The 21,724-nt window shown below is 50.8% G+C and overlaps 1 protein-coding gene across 11 annotated transcripts in view; it reads right to left on the reverse strand.

Annotated features, from left to right (window-relative positions):
* Nucleotides 1-21,724, reverse strand: part of LOC102526571 (partitioning defective 3 homolog) — a 530,455-nt gene that overhangs the window by 508,133 nt on the left and 598 nt on the right. Inside the window, exon 1 of one of the 11 annotated variants that reach the window (XM_072955259.1) lies at nt 5,893-6,016. The exons of the other annotated variants lie outside the window; for them this stretch is intronic. The gene's annotated coding sequence lies outside the window, so the exon portion shown is untranslated. Of the gene's footprint in view, nt 1-5,892; nt 6,017-21,724 lie in introns of those variants that run through there. 11 annotated transcript variants of the gene reach the window in all.

The raw sequence follows: 21,724 nt of genomic DNA on the forward strand, positions 1-21,724 counted from the left end.
AGCCTATACCTGGCACCTACTGAGAAACTGTGACGCCTGCTGCAATTTTTAGCTATTTTTGACTTACTTGTAAGGAGACAAAAGTAAGGGGACACACCTTGCCTCCACTATTAGGATACAATTTCCCTTCAATCATCCTCCTAACTGGCTTCCGGACTCCCACCCCTTCATCACAGCAGAGTCCCCAGCAAATCGCGGCAGCCGGACTTAAGGCCAGTGTGTAACCCAGAAGCAGTGTGGCCCAGCAGCGTGGAGACCAGCACCTGCTGTCCCCGCAGGCCTGAGAGGCGCTGGGGGAGCAGGGGAGCTGGGGAGCTTCTGAGGGCTGCGCACATCCTGAAGGAGGACCAGCATCCCCGAGGGAGCCAGGCGTGCCCAGCCACCCCCAGGCTCAGACGTCTCCTTGAGGAGTTCCATTTTTCACAACCTCAGATGGGGAGATGAGCCCCACACTGGTTCCTTTAATTAACTGCAATTCTCACAAAGACATCAAACCATTTCAGAGCTGGCCGCTCCAGCCGGCTGCTCGGAAGCCCTGCAGCACTAGGAGTCACCCCCCCACCCCGGGCATGGCAGCACTGTCCCTTCACACGACAGCTCACAAAGGGCAACTTGTTTGCCCCATATGTCAGCCTGATTCCAAGAAGGACTGAAAGTAAGCATCTAAACATTAGTTAGCTTAAAACACCTTTTAAGATACCATCTTTGTCAGAGTGCTAAACCTTAAGGTTTGATGGATCAAGGTGAACTTATTTTAATCCAAGGGAGAACAGGCAAAAAGAATTAATTTGGGGAGTATAACAAATTAACTGATGTAAGTCTCATCTAAAAATTTTGGTTTCTAAATATTCTCTCTAAAGTACATTTATTTGAACTCTTAGATATTTGACAGACTTTAATTTTTATGCGGAATATTGCCTCAGGGTGTATATTATTTAAGACTATAATAAATCCTTTTGCACACTGAAAATAAGAGTAAAGAGCTTTACTATATCACAAAAACATAACCAATCACACTATAAAAATCTAAGGGAAAAAAAGAAAGCCACCATACTCCATCACTCTAAAGCAAGTATTGTTATTGGTTTAGTATGTTTCCCAATCATTCAGTGCATTCTTTAACCACTTGGAAGCATATTTACTGAATGTAAAATGTGCAACTCATAAGTGGTTCCTGAGAGTACTACACTTCTTATAACCACCCTCTTAATATTTAAAGCAAGGATTCCAAAAAGTTAATAGTAGCCCAAGCCATACAACATAAATAGCAAGACCTAAAAGTCACAGAAAACCCTACCCCACCCTCCGCCCCGCCGCGGAACGGCGGGAGAAAAGAGCCCAGGTGCTGCAGGACGTCCCGACAGAGACCTGGGTGTTAACAGAAGAGCAGGTCTAGGCGGAGAGAACCGGCTCCTGGTGTTTCCAAACGTACTTTTCAAAGACTCTCCTCCCTTTTCTTTCCCTGTCTCCCCTACGTACTCTTGTGGAACTGGGGAGGCATCCCGAACTTCCCGCACTGTCGAGTAGGAACGTAACTGTTCATGGGCGTGAAACCCTCCTAATAAACGCAGCACAACAGGAGCTTCACTGGTCCCCACTCCTCAGACTTCAGCTTCATGTCCTCTTTGGAAAGCTGGTTACAGAAATCGAATCACCAAGCTTCCTCACTGCCTTATAACTGCTGGAAATGGTTACAGTGGATATTGGAATTTAAATTAATTTATAGGAACAAATACTAAACTGTCTCATGCTAGACAAGGAACTGCAGTTCTACAGACTCTTATGGGGAAAGTACCAGCCAGTGCTCTTGGGGGAGCGGCTGATCCTCCAGTCCAGCCACCTGGGATGTTCGGGAACATTTTTACTTAAACACACAGTGAGCAATGAGGAATGATTTTAGCCTTTTAAAAATGAATGGTTTTTCAAATCGCAAACAACCTCAATCTCCAAAAACTTGCACAAGCATCACACAGTTATGCTTCTGAAACCCCAGAAATCTAAATCCCTGATTTGAATCGTCTGCCCCTTATTTCCTTAACTTTGCACTTTGAAATCCATTCTTCCGTAGCAGCTTAAGGACAACCCAACTGACTCCGTCTGTCGACCACTTCTTCTGGCCAAAGTGCTGACCCACCATCACTCACGAAAAGTGGCCAAGTGACGACAGAGCATCTGATGCTGGACGAGCCCAAACACCCACCCCGACTGGTGAGAGCCTCAGAGGGGGACGCGAGTGGCTCCAAGGGGCGGTGAAGTCCTGACATTACGAAAGCAGGCAACACCACTGCCACCCGGGGGGCGGGCAACAGGAAGGAATGACAGACAGAGGTGTCTCGTTACCTCCGGGGATTAGAGAGGAATGGAGGTGCTGGCCAGAGAGAGGGACAGCGGGAGAGCCACGCCCCTCAGCTCCAACATCCACCCAGAATCCACCCACTGCTCACACTCCCTGCCACTTCACACACTAGGATCCTGTGCACACTTGTTTCCCGAAATGCACATACAGATTTGTCTCCAAAAGTCCGAGACTGTCATGAGACTTCAGTGAAGAAGTGACTACTGTGCATCCCTACTTCAGAAGGATCAGACACCAAAACCGGGACACGGGGCTGCAAGGCTTGGGAAACGCTCTCGAAAGCAAGCAGTCTGAAAACCAGCACCACACCCAGCCCGGAGTCACGGACCTGAAAACCACTAGGTCTCTCACAACTCTTTCAATCCTGGAAACCTAACGCAAATGCCTATAAATCCATTACGCAAATCCAGAACACAAAGATAAAACCTAGCTCCTAAGACCAGTGCTAAACCAGCACAGACTCACCCAAACGCAGCAGGTAACAAGGACACAGCCTTCACGTACGACGGGAACGTGACACTCAAAAGAAAAGGACAAAACAGTTACGATTCCAACAGCAGAATCTTAACAAAAGACAGCGTGTTGCTCACACAGCCACCTCCCTGAGAAGGGGAGCGGGCAGAGGAGAGCTGTCAGGGACAGCCAGGGCCAGAGGGCCTCATCACTGGCCCACGTGAGGTCTGGGAGCGCGCAGGCAGCGGGAGGAACCATGGTGCAGACCTCAGCGTGACCTCAGCACCCCTGCACTCAGTCAACACGGAAGGGACCCTGGGAGACGACAGAGGCAGAGGACATGCGTGCGTCCTCAAGTGGAGAAAAGACAGATGTCACCATCATAACCCTGTCAGACGGGAGGGGACGCTGTGGGAAATGTGGCCCCAAAATGTCACCCAAAGCACAGAGCAGAGGGGCACCTGCTGTGCAGACTGACGCCTGCAGGGTCCGTGAGGCGCGGTGGACCATCATCTAGGCACGAGGACACCGGTGCATTCCACCCACACAGCGTCCTCAGGAAAAAAGGAGTTGTGTTGGGTCTTTTTGGTTTTTTTTAATACGAGACATTGGCTGCCAAACTGTTTTACACAGAATCCTAGTTCAAGGAAGCACTTTGTGTGTCTCTCTGAAAGTGGGTGACAAGTTGACGTGGTTACTGTCCATCTCCAAAGCCACTGCTCGGCTCTATTAACACAGGAGAATCAACACCCTGGCCGTAAGCTCCGTCGCCCGCGCCACAACTGCCAAGCACCAAACGCCTGCGCTGGGCAGCCTGCACGCCACGCCCTTCACACACGTCTCTCATTTAATCTCCAAAGAGGGGGTACCGGTATTACAGCCCAGCAGACAGACTATCAAAAGGAGGCTGCAGCCCTCATTCCTGGGCCCAGGGACTCACAGCTGTGGATGCAAGTGCACCCACCGACCCGGGAGGTCTCCCTGGAGGAGGCAGGAAGACCCTCCCGGGCCAGTCAGGCGTGCAGCGGCACATGGCAAAACGCGTACACTGAAGCTCAGGGCTCCCCACCCAGTCACTACACACCTAATTTAAATGAATAATCCAAGCTGGACTAACTTTTATGTGCTAAAATGGTTACAATATTTTTAAGTGGTTAAAAACAGGGTAACAAATTGCCAACAACAGGCAGATATCTAGATAAGTATGTACATATCCACAAAGGGAAACGCCATATGGCCTTTAACATTATGACCGTTTTTTGAAGGACATGGGCAAACATGAATCTATCACGTGAAATAAGTAGTAATGATCATGCAACATGATTTCAACTATTTTTAAAAGGCATCTACGTTTATATACACACAAACCTACAGAAACTCAGACTGAGAAGAAGTACTCAGATTTTAGACTATTCTGGTTGGCGGGACTCTCAGTGACTTCTTATGTTCTACAATATCATCCGTACATTAACGACAGGCAGATTTCGTCTGCGGGGGCAGGCGGCTCACACGCCGCAGCGCTGGGCTGGGATAAACTTGTCATATCCCCGGTTAATTATTGATGAACCTGGAAACGGCCCTGTTTATTAAAGACTTATGTGCTCTCGAAGACTCGGCCGCACAGCCTGAAGCCTGTAATCTGGCGGAGCAAGCAGTTTCTAGGCTGTAATAGGATTACTCGTGGTGTTCTCATTCAAAGGACAAAATCCAATAAAATACACTGTAGCATGTGTTTGTTTAAATAAAACACTGGTGCATTGTCTCCCACTTCCTCCGCCAGCGCTAATTTACCAGTCAGATCCCCAAGGAGCCATGCTCAGTAACGGAGCTGATTCACAAACAAGAGGGTAAGAGGCTGAAACTACTTCCCTGGCAAGAGCAGAGCACCCACGTGGATCAGCTGAGTGGCGGTGGGGACTGGGAGGCTCTGCCCCCCCCCCGCCCCGCCCCGCCCCACCCCACGTCCCCAGAGCTGCCCTGCGGCAGAGTCAGCATTCATGCAATGCAGCAGTTTAAGTAAATGAGAAGTCTGTATGTGAAACAGGAAAAATCAAGTTATAGCTGAGTGAATATAAACAAAATGGGAAAAAAATGAAGTTTTACTATAAACCTCTTTTCTAAATATTCCAGCAACATACTCTAGTATAAATGAATTTTTAAAGATTTAATGAGCCAAACAGAAACTGCATTTCTTTCATCCACTGAATTGCATAAGAGAATCATTTATTACCTGAGACACCAACAGACAGCCTCTAATTATAAAATAAATCTCAAGTCTTCACTAGAGAGCTCACCCAGTCCAGGAACCACCCCCGCCCCACCTCCCACAGACGCAGATGTGGTGCACACGGACCCACATGTGCGCAGGGGAACACACGCCACCCAGTCAACACACACTCTGGCTGACAGTTTGAGAGCATCACAGAACAGAAAATCATTCTACTGGAAGGAACCGGGGGCCTAATTCTCCTTCAAAATGCTGCTCCTCCATTTAGTCGGTCAACACAAAACAGCTCTTTTCCTGTGAGATCATTCCTAAATCTGGCCAGACACGCCCACTTTATGAGGTCCTACGCCACTCAGAGTGAGCACCTGTCACGCAGGAGACCACCTGCCAGTTCAGGGCGCCCTGAGCTGAGCCCGGGCAGCCCTGACAGCCCGGCAGACACATCCCCTCTGGACTCCACCTCCAAACCTACCCCCTGCAAAGCTCCCAAGACACTGAGCCTGCTGCCGCCACAGCCGGTGCCCCCGAGCACTGATGGTGCCACGGGGCCCACGGCCCGCCGCACTTCCCTCCAGAAGGTGTGCTGGGAGCCACCGTGGGGCTGTGGTGGGAGGACACGATCCTCTGGAGAACCGCTCTAGCTCCTGGGGGAGAGAGCAGCGCCGGGGACAGGTCAGCACACTTCACCCGTCAGGACCCAACACACGGACAGGACCGAGCTGGTAGATCCAAGACACCGTCCGGGGCTACACGTGGACGGCTCCGAGGCCTCAGCCTGACAGCTTCACCTAACTGCCCGGGTCTGCTGTCTAACTGCCCCCAACTCACCCACCGTCCAGCCGCCCCGGTGACCCACCAGGACAGAGGCTCAGCCACGTGGAAGGCGCCCTGCTGCTCTCACTCCGACGCACCTCCCACTGTGCCCAGCACAGGGCCGAGGACAGTCCTGACAGAACGGAGCCCGAACAGTCTTGCCAACCCTTAGAAGGAAGTAAGGAAACAGGAGTGTCCCACATACCCAGCTCAAGCCACCAGCTCGCTTCCCGCACTCGATCCAGACACTGTCATTAGCACGGCAGCGCCTGCCCTATCACCGACGCCAGGCAGACTCCACGCCCCAGAGGACAGCAAATGCCAAACACACACCTGAATACCCATTCAGGTTCAGTTACAAAAGACAAAGAAGTCTGGCTCCTCACCACCAGGACTATTTCTTAATTAACTCCAGTATTAGTCACAGTTGTCATGCAGTTTTTCCACAAAGGATAAATTTCACTCTCTTCTGTACACTTTACGGAAAAGCCATCCACCACCTGCAACCTGCATGTCCCACGCAATCTTCATGGTGACATCTCAGCGCAGTAAGCCCAGAGTGTCAAGCCACAGCTGTCAGCGGGGACGGCAGTCCTCCTGGAGGTGGGGGCTGGGGCCTGCACCACGAGCAAAAGGAACACGCCAGAAATCCTTCCTGATGGGACACACCAAGCCGTGTTTCTTAAAAGTGCATCCAATTTTATTTACAAGTAATAAACATGTAATAACAGTAGAAATTATAAACTTCCTTTCAAGAAGCACATGTGTGCACAGTGATGCTTCATATCCCAGTAACTGGACGTGTCTATTTTTGGCCCTCCCTGGGTTGTGGGTGGGGGGAGGGGAGGGTGGTGACAGAGACGTCCCCGGAGCCGCACAGCAGCACGTGGTGCCAGGCAGAGGGAACGCCACCTTGGGGGGCAGAAGGGAGACCGTCTGTCCTGGGACAGTGCAAGCCTCTGCCTCTGAGCAAAAAGGCATATAGCTCTGGGCACAGGACAGAGGGAGGAACGGAGGGGCCTAGGTGAGAGCGACTCCGGGCCGGGGCCGCCATGCAGGGAGTGAAGGTGGCCGGGAAACAGCACAACTCTGGGGAGACTGGAGAGGTGACCCATCAGGACCTGGAGAGACAGGCTGGAGACAAAGGGGAAGGGGGCAGGGCCAGTTTTCAGGCCAACACAGGTTACTTTTACCTGGAAGGGCCAGCGGACCACACGGACTGGAGAGTGTGGTAATGACAGCTGTCCTGGGGGAGCCTCCCCGCAGGGAACGTGTGGGGGTCACCACACAAGGGGGAGGGGGCGTGAGCAGCAGACACTCTCGACAAGCGGTGGCTGGACAGCTTCATTCCCAAAGCCTGACACCTACCAATTACACGTCAAGTATCTCATTTTAAGCGAAACTGAATGAACCACATTTAGAGCCTTACAGTGGAACTGCACCCTGGCCAAAGGCTGGGCGCTCAACCGCATGAGTAAAGTGAATTTAACATATGGTCAAACCGCCCTTGAAAACTTCATTTAATCACCCAAAAGCACAAGGAGATGCCCCCGCAATGGGGGCACTCAGGGATGGACAGACACCACACAAGGGACAGGGGTCTCCCACCTCCAGCGCCACCCTCAGTCCACGCCACAGAGGGTGGCCACCATCACCCCATCTAATGTCTGCCTGTCTCTGCTGAGCATAAAGAATTTAGCCGATTAAAATGAAACACCCTACTGATGCAATACCCATAAGCTTCCACCAAAAAACAAACAAAACCCACATGAGAAAAATAACCTCTTTAAACATGACACTTTTTTGGCAAATGGCATATAATCCAAAATATTATCAGATGTTCAAAACTCAATCCATTTTGCAGAATTCTGACTTAGAAAAGTAAGACTCATACTCAAGTTCTAATCAGCTGGAGTCTAATCACTGGAGGAGTTGCCTTCTACACAGCCTTCATCAGCAGGTGGATGAAATTACTTCACTGCCTCGTCGGCACACGAACTCGCGGGCACACGGCTACTTCACCATTCCAGGAAAGGCATCTACAGTGGTGCAGCCGCCCTGAATCTCTCAGAGAAGCTGCCGTGTAACCTAACGTGTTCTCATCAGTCTCCTTCTGCAGCACAGCCTGGGAAAGCTGTCAGACCATGAGTTAGGAACTCAAACTACTTCTGAGGTCTGTCAGCCTTGAAAGTTCAGGACACACATTTTACTGCTGTGCCCAGATCAAGAAAAGGACAATTTTAAAACATGACACAAAATAAAAAGACTAAACGTTTGATGTTAGATGCAACACACACACACACACACACACACACACACATCCCAAGAGCAGAATAAAGATGGTCACAAGCCCCTCTGGACACTCTGGCTTTGACAAGCGGAGCCAGCGTCCCCTACCCCAGAATCTGGGCCGCTCCGTGACTGGTCTGGCCCAGAGAAGACAGGGGTAATGACTCTGTGCTGGCCTCCAGGCCTAGGTCTCTGGAGAAGTCTCTCCTCTCCTGACTCTTAGGACATCCTCTCCAGGCCCTGAGCCCTGCACGCGGGAGACATGACAACCAGGTGCTCCAGTCAACAGGCCCAGGAGACCCCAGCTTCTACCACCCCAACCAGGGCCAGACACGTGATGGAGCGAACCAGGACCCTCCAGCCCAGGTCACCTGCCAGCGGAATGACCCCAAGAAACCCCGGGTGGAGCCCCGCCCAGATCCCCAACCCTCCAAATCAAGGGATGTGATCAGTCGTTGACTGAAGAAGCCATGAAGTCCTGGGTGCTTTGTTATGCAGCAACACCTAAATATACGTGGATTTTTAAACAACATTGTTACTAACCAACTTACGGTTAAGTGCTATTTGAAACTGCTCAATAAGAAACAATTCTCACATGAGCACTGTCCCCAGACACATCACGCCTCTAACTAAAGCAATTCCTAATAGGTCTGCAAGATTCAGTGCAAGTCCTTGGAGCTGCAGAATACATGAAGACAATGTTTTAAATGTCCTCACAGAGACCTGCACTTTACCGCTCTCAAGCACCTTTGAGGAAATGGCTTCCCGTCTTGATCACCTCTCGCCGGTCACACCATGAGTGCCCAAGCCTCACGGTAGCGGCCCCAGGGGCTCTGGGAGCGGGGAGGGCCAGGGCTGCAGGGATGCCAAGAGCCCGGCCCTTGTGCAGATGGTCCAGATGACGACCCACATGAAGAATGACAGCTCGGGCATCTGTCCCCTCTTCCTGACTTCAAGTAACAAAGGAAACGTATGAACACCTGGGAGACAGGAGCCAGGACGCCAGGAAACACAAAACCAAGGCTGCGTTCAAGTTAATAAAGCTGATCGGGGGAGGGGGGTGCAGCAGGCAGTGCCTCCAACCATGCTGGGGTTGAGGGGCACGTGTCTGCCCTCTGCCTCAGGCTCTGGGCTGTGCAGACCGGGCTGTCGGAGGGGAATATCCCAGGCAGCAGAGTGTGCAGCGAGGAGAGGAAGCCCCTGCCCCGTGGGTGTGCCTACGCCTCCTCTCCCACGGTTTCCCCAGCACACAGGGCTGAGCCACCAGCGAGCCAGGGAAGAAACTGCAGCCGAAGGAGCATTCGGTCCACCGCCCACAGGCCCTCCTTACCCAAACGCAAGTCTGAGCTCTCCTGTTTCTCCACATCACAGGCACCAGAGGACCTCCTCCCACTCACACAACTGGGGCGATGCAATGGTGTGACCTTTCCTCCCGGTCACCCCCCACCCCCGTGCAGTCTTTTTACTGCTCCTCCTGGACCTTTCACTCATTTCCATCACTGAACTCAGACCAGGCATTGTGAAAATCTAACGGCTAAGACCAAGGATACCTACCACAGGCGCCGTCAAGTGTTTCCACAACTAAAGCTCAAACCGAACAGGCAGGAGGAATGAGTGACTTAAAGTCAGAAATGAAAGTGTAAGACTGAGCTACTGTCATGAATGTGGCCAACCTGTGAGCGCCCTGGCTGATCCTCTCAACTCGTGTTCCGGAAATTTCCGCACACAGCTCCAAGGCGGCAGGTCCCACGTCACACAACACAACCACCCCAAGCACGGAGAGGGAGGCTGCGCTAACCCAGCGGTCCTCCACCCTGGCGGCACGGGGACGCGCCCAAGGAGCTTGGAACAAGGACCGGGACCGGGACTGAGACCAGGCCCAGAACCCCCCCACCCCTCGACCCCGCCCAAGAGACCTGCTTCCCGCGCCTGAGGGGAGGCCGAGCATCGGGTGCCCCTACTCGCAGCCAGGGCGGAGAGCGACTGCTCTGGAGTCATCTGGGGACCTGGTTAAAACGCATCTTCTGAGAGTCTGGGGCGGGGTCCAAGGCTCCAACAAGCTTCCAAGGAGCGAGGCCAGTGCTGCAAGTCCTCAGACCACACTTGAGTAGCAAGGGGCTTCGACGTCCAGCCAAGCGCACAGGCGCCAGGCCTCCGTGACCCGGCCAGCTCCGACTCCGAAGGGGCACTTCTTCCCTAAGCCCAGGGGCCCGTCGGAAACCCAGCTCTCTCCTCCGACGGGCACCGTTCACCTCACCCCGAGGGTACTGCAGGGGCTCGAGGCCCAGCAGGCTCACGGGCTCGGGCAGGCCGGAGAAGACTGGCAGAGCCGTGGGTACCTCCGCTGTGCCCTCGCGGAGGAAGACCCGGGCTGCACGGCGGCGGGAAGCCCCTCCCCTTATCACCCAGGCCCACCACGTGCACCCACGGGGTGCCGGCGCGCGTGCGCAGCGCGCGACCTCGGGCCCCATTCAGGGGGCCGCGCGTGCAGGACAACACTGCTGAGTCACCGCGCACCTGCCCACCGGCGGCGAGGGAGCCTGGCCGGCCTCGTTTCCCTCCGCTGAGGAGCAGCAACCGCCTAGAGCGCGGGGGCCACGGCAGCGAGTCGCCCGCAGCCCCAGTGCCGGCTCCGCAGCCGGAGGTCACAACAGACGCACAACTTGCTGCCACTTCCTTAGCCCTCCTCAGCCCGAGCGTCCTCCCCTGTAAGCTCGGGGTTGCAGGCACACCAACAACTCCCTGGGAGTCACAAACACACCTGGAGCGCTGAGCCCGGCGCTTAGGGCCCGAGACAAAGCGCCCCAAGGCGCTATGCTTCACTCTTGATACAGAGGGCGTCTGCCGACACCACTGGTTCCAGTGCCCCTCCTCCCCACCGGAAGCTCCTCGGTCAGCTGGGGCCGAGAAGACACCACGGGTATCAATGTGCAGGGTACTTTCTCAACAACTCCCCCACCTGAAGGGCGGGTAAGTAATGCCCTTGATACAGCACCTCTTGTGCAAGAGCTTCCGGTCACCTGTCCTGACCTGAAAACCTTTTCTGCACCGAAAGCAAAGACAGACCTGAAAGTACCACTCCCCCAGATCAATACAGGAAGCAGCTTCCCTCCCGGTCCCCAAAACGCCTCTGCTTTGGACTAAAATCCCACCCCAACCACCCGTCAAAACAGACTAAGCTCTGTCTAAAACTCTCCCGGGTAAAAGGGTAAAACTTAAATCTTCTCACCAAAAACAAATAAATACGGGAGGCGGTGACTGTGTTAACTTGATGGGGGGAGCACATTTCACAATTTTATTTGTCAATTACACCTCAGTAAAGGGAGGGTGGGGGGAACTCCCCCAGAGTTATTTCTCTTCAGTTTTGTTATGAAATGCTGGAGTGTTCTGCAAGGCACCACTCACCACTTTCATTACAAACCACGAAACACAGGAAGCTGCAAATGGGAGAGTCGGGTATAAATTTCAATCTCCCACGCTGAATGTCTCTCACGTCCTGTATGAAACAAAGGCTTTGGATTTCAAAGGCACTCATGTGAGACAATGTTTACAAACAAATACTGGAAGGGATCAAAGTCAAACAGGGTCTTGCACAACTAGATAAGCTTTATTATTTTAATCACCACTTAGCAACTTCCCTAAACACATATGCTGAGAGGGAGGAAGCACCGCTTTAATTAGTAAGATGTTTAAAGTCCTCCAAGAGAGGAAAACAAGTCTCAATACTGTGGTGGGAAAAAGGCGAATAAGAGATGGTGGTCTGGAGCACGAAGCCAGTGGGCTGTGATGACCTGGCAGGCCTGACTCCGCAGCCCAGCCACACCCAGAGCCGGGCAAGCCTCCCCGACACCACTCCCCACTCAGACGATGAACAGGTCAGTTCTTGGGTGAAGCTTCCAGCTGACTGGCACTGGGTGTCTTTAGCTGAACTAAGGTATTAAAAGTCGAATCACTGTACCTACCCAGGCAAAAGATGCTCTGTGCTCACTTACCGCTGACTATCTGCCTCAAAATCACCGTCTTGAAGATCTAGAGAGGTGTAAAGAAGTGTTACGGGCACGTGAATTATAGAGGTTTATATAATAAGGGTTTAGAGAGGTCACAAAAATGCCAGCTTTCTCATTTTATTTTATAACTCAGATTATCTCTTTGAGCTCCAGGGGATTCTCAGAACTCCCACTAGTTAATAAACACCAAGGGTCTTTAAATTAAAACATCTGTGCATTGTGTAAATATCGATCGTATTTACAACTTCTAGTGCTGCTCTTTCCAAGTTTCAAAAGATTTTAATGGAAAATGTGTAACCAATGCCTTTTAAAATATGGTAAATAGAGCAAAGAAACTTTACGTAATCTCCATTCATCTAACAGTGTAGCACCTGCAAGTGTTTTATAAAAATCACAAGGGCTAATAGCAGAGAAAGGCGCACAGCTAAGAAGACAGACACACCCCCGATCTGCAGAAGAATCAAACTACTGGCTTATCAGAACATTCTTCTTCCCTATTTCCAACTGGTTTATTAGTAAGTACTAATACTGGGATTTCTAGAGTACTTTTAAGAATAAAGTGGTAATCCTTTTAACAAGTCATCTTGAAAAATGACAATTGGTATCTTACATGAAAATCAAGTTGCCTTGAAGAATTAGCCATTAAAAGTGGCCTTATCTACGTGTAAAACTTGAAAGAAAAAGCTAAAACTCACTAAAAGTCTATAATATGACAGAAGACCTATCTACATTAAATCCCTTGATCTCCATTACTGTCAACAAACAAAAACATTCCCAAATTACAGGCAAGAAAACTGAGGCTCACAGAGCTGGTGGGATGGGCCAAAATTCAAAACTACTGTGTCCAAAACCAAACATTGGAAAAGTTCTTCCACTGTGGACATCCTTGGAGCAATTAAACCAACATCAGTGGGATTTTGTTTCTTACATTGTGAGAGACTTTCTGAGAATTGTTGAAGGGAGAACTTTTTCACCAGACATTCAATTTCCCACATCTAGAGCAGTTCTAAGTAGGATGAGAAGAAGCAATTTAGAAGCACTTCTTCACTGGAAAAAGCATTCTCAGCAAAAAGCAAGGGAGCAGTACAGCTAACATCTACTCCGTTTCACCTCCTGCAATGCTTTTTCACCTTCTCTCCTCAAACTCTCAACAATCCCACGAAGGATGTGGTTTTAGAAGCCAAGGATCCTGGGCTTCCAGAGGTTACCAATCCTGCTCTCAGACAAATGATGCAACCTCCTCCTCTGCGTCCCCGCCCAGAATGTGTCACAGGATGTGCCTGCCTCCTAGGAGAGAGAGATCCACCACCAAACTCTCCACCTCCAGCTAAATGTGTGTTTGCAAACATCTATGTGCAAAGAAGTGGGTCACAAAATACAAAAGATAAACCTGAATCCACCATAAAAACTTCAGGGTTTTATTAGCTTTCCAGGTTTCCTTGAAAAAAAAAATTTCCCAGTAGTATGTGCTTTATGATTTAAAATATGACCCATTTCCTATTCATCAGACAGAACAAACGCTGAAAAACCACCACTTTCCAGATGCAGCTGCTTAAATAGCCATCAATCCAAGTGACGCACGTTCACTTAGAGATCCTCTTGGTTTGTCTGAAAGGTTTTTTCCAGCTCTCTAACAAAGTGGTAAAGGTGCCAAATCCTACATTCAGCTTCAGTGGATTCAGTGATGAGTTGCATGCCGTGTGGCAGTCAGCACATACCACCTCCCTCCTCTGCAGGTGCTGCTGGCTGTCGTGAGAGAACCCCAGCTCACGGCGCAGCCCTGCCGGGCAGGAGCCTGACCAGCCGCTCTTCACACAGGACTCTGCACACTGGACTTCAGAGTCACAAGCTACACACCTTAAATGCCTTCGTGTGTTCCCTGGAAAATGGTATATTTTTTAATTCTGGTTTTTAATATTAGATTTAGAAAAAAAATTAAAACACAAACATGAAAAAACTTCCCAGTTTTTTTACTTTAGACTTAGAAGAACTAGATCAAAACACTCAGTCTCGTACCAGCCAGCTGCACAGAACCTGTACTCTCTTCAGTGGTTTTGATCTGTTAATATAACATATTTAAGTGTTTAGCAATTTTAGGTTTCTGATAGTGAGTTGTTTTCTGAAATAAACATAGAAAAGAAAACATTGATTTTTATCACAGAATTTCCCAAAGAGGACTTTTCAGAAACATAAACTCTGTCATACCGATTCGCTCTCTAATCCGCAGGGAAGCAACACAAGCCACCAGAAGAACCACCGCCAGTAAGAAAATAAGCCCCGAAGGCCGCCTCGCCGTGTCTGAGCGCTGAGAGCCTTACAGGCGGGGACGTCCCGACTTGACCGTCATCTCTAAAACCCCTTTATGTGTACCGCCGTAAGAACACGGAGGTGTGAATGTGCGTGTGTGCACACACCATGCATCTCGGATCATGCAGTGCCACACATACATTTAGCTACACTTTACAAAGGAAATGGCCACAAGTCACTTCTGAGCATGTAATTTACCCTAAAAGACAGCGAGGAATGCTGACGGACAACAGCCTAACTTTCAGACAGCGTGTGCCTGTCCCGGGGACACGCCCGTCACTGCACAGGAGGTGAGTGAAGGGAGACATTCCACAGTGGGGGAGCCCTCCTGTCTGCAAAGGCACTGCACACCCCCAGGCCTCTCGGTCCAGGCTACCAAGACCAACCACGCAGACTCAGGACTTCTGTGGCTCAGGGGACGGACAGCGGGAGCCCAGCCCGGAACCTCTGAATGTGGGAAGATGAAGATGGGAAAAGTGATGCTCACAGAGCTTGTGGGATCTGCCAAAGCTTGAAACTACAGACCAAAACCAAAAGCTGGAAAAGCTCTTCCACCGTGGGCATCTCTGGGCATCCAGGTCAACTGCAAAGGCAGCTGGTAACTGGGCGGGCGGGACTCTCGGCTGAGGGAGAACAGGGCAGAACAGGTGAACGGTTAGCTGGTGAAGCCTTGACAGGGGCCAGGACTGGGGACTCGGAGGCTTACTGCACAGCACAGGGTAGGGCAGGCGGCTTAAGAAAGCAGGTCCACACACTATGGAAAACTCCTAGAAGTAGCCAGCCTTCACCTGATGTTTTTGAGCATCTCTGACACAGAAAAACACGATTTATGGGACTCTCAGCACATAAAACACCTTAAAATGGGGCTTTGTTCACAATAGCTAATGTAGTTTATCTTTTTAACATCTTTCTTGAGGCAATGATGTACTATAACATTTACCCATTTAAAGTGTACAATGCAATTATGTTTAATACATCACCACTGTCTAAATTTGGAACATTTTCATCACCAGAAAACCAACCCCATCCCCATAAGCAGTCACTCACCATTACCCCCGACCCTCAGCCCTGGCGACCACTATTCCCGTTCTGGACCTTCCATGCACATGGACTTCATGACTGGCTCCCTTCATGTAGTACAACGTTTGCAAGGTTCATCTTTGGTAACACTCGGGTCAGACCTTCATCCTTCGGATGGCTGAATAATATGCTAATGTATGGATAGGCCACGCTCTGTTCAGTTGATGGACATTTGGGTTGTTCTGTCTTCTGGCTATTAAGAACAATGTTGCTACAAACGTTTATCCACATGTTTTTGTGTAGACACGTGTTTTCATTTCTCATGCATGGGGGGCTATTTTTAAGAGGAAAAAATAAGTAATTCACATTTCAAGTCATTTAGAATGAAGCTTGAAATTTTATTTCTAACTTCCAGTATTAGTTGATGGAGGAAAAAAGAATAAACAAAAGTACTATTCAGCTGCACAAACCTCATAAAGACGGCAGGCCTCACACAGGAAGACACAGTTACAGAGGAAAGTCATTTTTACATAGTCCTTTCAAATGGAAAACAATTTTAACAGGATAAAATAACGACTAAAAGACAAAAGACAATCACCTTTCTACCATGTTCACAGAACTTTGCACTTCTTTTCATAAAGGTTTTTCCATTCTCCATGCAAAACAGGAAAAAATACCAAAAATAGGCAAAAGGTATAAATTTATTGAGCCCCTGCTCTGCTGCCGGTGACCCTGGTGGCAGCCAGGACTGCTGTGTGGGTGGCCCAGGAGAGCGCACAGTGTGGGCCTCGTCCCCAGAAAAGCACCCCCACCCGTGGGAAGCACCTTCCTGGACCAATTTTACACATTTCTTTCCATCCTTGAAAAAAATGCAAAGGGCTCTGCTCGCCTTTCAAGTATTCACTGTCACCCACCTGCGTCCAACTCTACAGTCAGGGAAAGACCTCCCAGGACAGATGGAGCGTCTGCACAAGTGGGACTTTGAATGTCACCTCCGTGCCCAGTTCCTCCACGTTCAGCACGAGCCCAGAGCACCCCCTCTGCGACTCTCAGGTCCTAAACGTCTCTGTTCACTCCTGGCACTTACCCACCGGCCCCAACTGACAGGATGAGAAGCGCCAGACCCAGCACAGGTGTCTCAGGGCCAGATTCCCGCACGGCCCTGGCCACCTGCCCTTGAACCAGGCCCAAGGCAAACCACTAGGCAATCCCTCTGCCTGGTCTGAAAAACAGCCTGAACTCCCTGAAAATAGCTGACACAAAAGAATAACTTCCAGGGACTCCAAAATCACACGAAATTCTAGTTTGAGTTGGAATCTCTTTGTGCCAATATGCCGAACATGCCAGACCTTAAAGTCCTTAAAACTGTACAGTCTCCAAAGTGAAAGTGCGCTTTTCGCGTGGGAAGGCGCGTGATGTGTGTCCCCCACGCCGCGCGCACCCCACAACTACCCGCCAGGCCGGGCAGGGCCGCCGCCTTCAAGAGCGCACCTCCCCTGCGGGCCTAGAGGCAGTTCTGTCCGGAATCCAGCGCCCCGAAGCGCCCACAGCAGAGCCCGTTTCCGGGGGTCGCACAGGCGCTGGGGCTGGGGGGAGGTGTCCTGGGGAAGCCCCAGGCAGGGGCACCTCGGGCGGTCTGGGCACGCGGCGCTGGGCTTAGGCTCGAGCAGACACGGAGCACGTGTTCCAGGCGGAAGAAACCGAAAATGCTGCGCAAAGGCAGCAAGTGCCAGCGGTCCAGGCGGGCAGGGGTGGGGTCTGGGGAGGGACAGGCTGGGGGTAGGGGGAGGCCTGCAGAGGGCAGGCCCTGCTGAGGGAAAGCGGGTGTAGAAGAGTTCGTGGAGATGTGCATTTTAGAAAGGCCAGACTTTCAAACACGTTTCGTGTATTTTTCCTTTTTGAAAGGGAAGGCAGGAAAATGTTAATGAAATAATAAATTTTATTTTGTTTCACTACTCAAAAATACTGTCATTCAAACTCTGCAACAATATAACTATGTCCCTAAAAGTTTCAGTTAAGCTTGTAAATGTGTAACAACATGCAGTCATCCATCTGCTCACAGAAAGTCTCACACCAACCACAAGATTTTCCATAAAAACCATGACTTACATGGTTTTAGTAATCAACATCCCTCCCTCCCAAAAAGGAAAGCACGTTTTCAAAAGTTACTGTCCATAAATTTAAGTTTTTCAAATAACAACAAATTGCTAGTAAATAACTCAAGGTTTCCACACTTGAAGGACAGAAGCAGTGGCCCCAACAGAGGCCCAGAAATCAACCTAGAGCCAAAATCCATGACTTTTATGTCCCCTGCCCCCCACCACACACATACACACTCACACACATACACACTCACACACACACACACACACACACACAACTTGCTCTTCTGGTTGTGGTGCTGCTTAGGCAAAGATTAGCATTTCTACACATTCTTTAGTTCAGCTACACAGTGCCTTCTTAAGCAAAGACCAAACAGGAAGAGGAGACCACTGGAGAGTTTCAGAAGCAGTAAAACCGCGTGGTGAGTAAAGCATATTAGGGATCCACATGCAGTACTGAGGGGACCCTGTTCATCACCCCATTCAGGACTCACGTTAACTCTGCAAGGGAGCGACCCGGTTAGGAGATGAGACAATGTGGCTCTGTAGGGCTGGTTTGCCCAAGGTCAAATGGTAAAAACACCTAGGTCTTCAAACCCAATCCAAAGGTCGCACCCCACCCCACCCCCGCAGAAGAGGGCTGTGGGGGATGGGGAGTGAGCTAAGAGCCACACCCCTCCCTCACTTCTCTCGTACTGAAGAGCAGGAGCGCTGGTCCACCTGCTGCCCCGCCCAAATGCCCTGTACTCCTGCACCAGCACACTGCAGGAGTCCCCAGCTCTGCCCTAGTGTTCCTTGTCCTCCTCTGCTTGGTCCTGCCCCACCATCGGACTCGAAGGCACCACAGGAGCCAAAGAGCCCTGGGGCCCAACCACCTTTGTTCAGACTGCTGCCCTTCCTGCAATGCCTCCCCACCACCTGTCAGAACACTCCATATCCACACGCCTGGACCCACTGCTGACCCACAGAACCAGAACACCTCAGCCAGGCAGGCGCCTTTTGAGGTCACCCCACCATCCAGTTAGGAAGCACTGCCCTAAACCAAGGCCAGTCTTCCCACTTACCAAGCACAAGGCAAACCCTAGTGATTACATGAGATTCCCCCACCAACGCCACCATGACCCCTCCCATCTCTGAAATCCAGAAGCAACTGCTATTCGTCTGCACCACCCTGTTACCGATCAATGCTGCTCTCCTGTGACTGACAGTCTAATATACTCACCCTGCCTCCTAGATTGCATTCTTGAGTGTAAGAATTCAGTCTTACATTTCTTCATAAAGCATGAGATTTGTACAGCAGCCATTCAACAAATCAACAATCTTTTAAAAAACAAACCAAAAACCAAGCATGGAGATTTTCTTATCTTTCTCCTAGCCAGAGTTTGGATGCACAGCAGGAAAAATGGGAAGTCTCAGGCCTGCCCTGATCCCCTCAGAATTAAGAAGGGGCCATCAAAGCCCTGAGAAAGCAATGCACCAAACCACAAAGCCGGGGCAGGTGGCACTCTGCACCTGTGTCCACCAGAGACCACAGGGGAGCCGGGCCGCAGACACATCCACAGAGAAGTCCGTGTACCCGGGTCCTTGAAGTCTAGCAGGTCACCTTCCTTAGAGACGGTCTGGACAAGGATGGGTGGATGGGAAGCAACAGCCAAAACATTTGCACCCATCAGTGATCACAAACAGAAGACCCTTTTTCACTAGAGGAAGAAAAAAATGCTACAAGTAAGTGTAAGCCTTCAAATATCTACTTCCTGAGAACATTTCTGGTATTAAGTCACACCACTCCACGGCCCAGAAGAACTGACTTGTTTAACCTGAAAACCACTCAAATACAATGTCAAAAAATTAGCCCCACCACACCACAAAATGCTCTCTGCAGAGAAGGGCTTAGATGCCTGGGATCTTTCTTTCCCCTTTCCTTCTTTTCTTTTCTCTTTTCACCTTGGTCGCTTTTTACACAAAGCCACAAGCATGCTCTTCCCCCATCTTCCCCACCAGATGGGAGCTCGTCATGGCACCTGTCACCTAGCAACCAAATGCCACTCCACAGCTATCCAGGTCCTCACACAGAATTTATCTTGTTCTACTCAACAGTAAAGGGTAAGGAAGAGATAAGAGAATAAAAGTTAGAGTAAGTGTTACTATGTGTTTGCTCCATACTCATGTTAAAGGGGGTGGGAAAAGGCAGAGTGACTCCTGTTTAATCTCAGCCACTCCCTAATCTTTTCAGAGGTAAAATTACAAGAGGACCGTCTGAGAGGCAGCAGTCTTGTGAGCCGGTGACTACTCTGCAGAACACAAAACCCATCTTAAAATGTACCTGCTGACCTGTGAGCTGCACTTCAAGAGAATTTTAATAATTCTAGAAACCCCTGAATCATCCCTGAATCGTTTATATCCAACCCCACAACACCGTCACTCTGAGACTCGCCCTTCCTTCCTCCCTCTGCAGCAGGCCATCACTCTCACACCCACCCTTCCACACGCGGCTCTGAGCTCTTCTCCCGGGGAGCCGACCACGCTCCCAGGTCACTGTGAAACCCCCACCGCTGATACCTAAGAACAAGGTCCGGCCCTATCCCCGAGGCCTCTCTGCTCCGTCTGCCCAGCATCCCCGCGCCATCTGCTCCCACTGCATCGCCACACGCCAGCCGCGCGGCCGGCCACCTTCACCTGGAGGTCCATAGGGAGCCTCTCTCCCAGACTCTCCCGGTCCCGGGGGTGCCCAGCACCCCGGGGAAGTGCCTTGGACACAGTAAGTGCTGGAGAATTCCTGTGGAACGGACAAACGACTCAATCAAACAACTACATTTGTGTCTCCCAAACAAGCTGTTCAACCAACATGCATTGGGTGCATAACAAAGTATGACTAATTTTAAGCATGTAAATGACTAATTTTTAAGCAAGTAAAGTTTAAATTAAGCATGTAAGCAAAGAAATGTGGATCATTCCCGCCCCTCAGGAACTTGAGCCACTGCAGAGTATACATTATTGTATTTCTCTTTCAAGATTTATTTTGCTGGTTTCCTGAGTCATGTGCAACTCGATTATTGACACAGAACATTCAAATCACAAATTGCCAATCCTTTAAAATGCTAAATGTAGGTTCAGGGGGTTTCCCCTCTCCACAGAGGTTCAAGATAAACAGGTGCCCAATTTCCACAAATTTTATTTGATTTTCACTAAAAAAAACTTTAACCAAGTGTATCATTTTAAAACAGTTAATTAAGGTCAACATCTTCCACCATTGTCAGTAATTAAACATCGCTAAGATTATCCTTAAAAGGCCAAATTTATGCTATTTTTTTCTCTGTACTGAAAACAATAGTGTAAAAAGTTTTTTTCTTCTTAAATTTCAAAGAGACTTTAGAGAACGCCACCCAGCACCCTGTATACACTCAATCAGGCGGACAAAGCCACCGTCCCCCTCACTTGCGGCCCCAAAACCCACAGGACCCAAACCACTCCAACGTCGGGGACAAAAAGGAAACTGTAAAAGTGAATGTGCTTTCCACCCCGACATTACTCTGCGGAAAAGGAAATATCCTCAGGTGCTTGGGAGAAATCTGGGAGGCGTGGGCTGTTGTCAAACAGACACAGACGATGAAACAATTTAACAAAACGCTTTTTCACTTCTGACACGTTGTAGAGGAACGCAGTTAAGAGCAGACCATGTTATCACTCCGCGAGGAAAGAGAGAAATCTATTCAACCCCAGACCCGGGCGCCGCAGCCCGGGCTCCGCATGGAGCAAGACGGGTCCAAGCAGAGGTGCTGGCCGGGAAACTCGTCACCCAGGGACGGACTTCGGGCACCGAGGTGCGGGGCTCCAGCAAAGCCTGCGAGCCAGTGGGAGTGGGACCCCCGCCCGGCACCGAGGGGCGCCCCCCGCCCGGGGGCCCCAGCGAGCCAGTCCTGGCGCGGGGAGCGAACTCCTCCGCCAGAAAAGTTCCCGGGCCCGGCCTCCGCCCGCGGGCCTGCGCGGGGAGCCGGGAGCGCAGCCGGCGGCCGGGAGGCAGCGCGTCCGGCCGGGCTCCGCGCGCCGGGGCGCGGCTCGGGATCGGCTCCTGGGAGGCTCGAGGCGCCGTGGCCCGGCCCGGGGGAGGCGGCGCGGCGGCGCGGGGCCCGGCGCGGGGAAGTTGGCGGCC

The sequence above is a fragment of the Vicugna pacos genome, chromosome 35 (assembly GCF_048564905.1).
Source record: "Vicugna pacos chromosome 35, VicPac4, whole genome shotgun sequence".
In the NCBI taxonomy this organism is placed as follows: Eukaryota; Metazoa; Chordata; class Mammalia; order Artiodactyla; family Camelidae; genus Vicugna; species Vicugna pacos.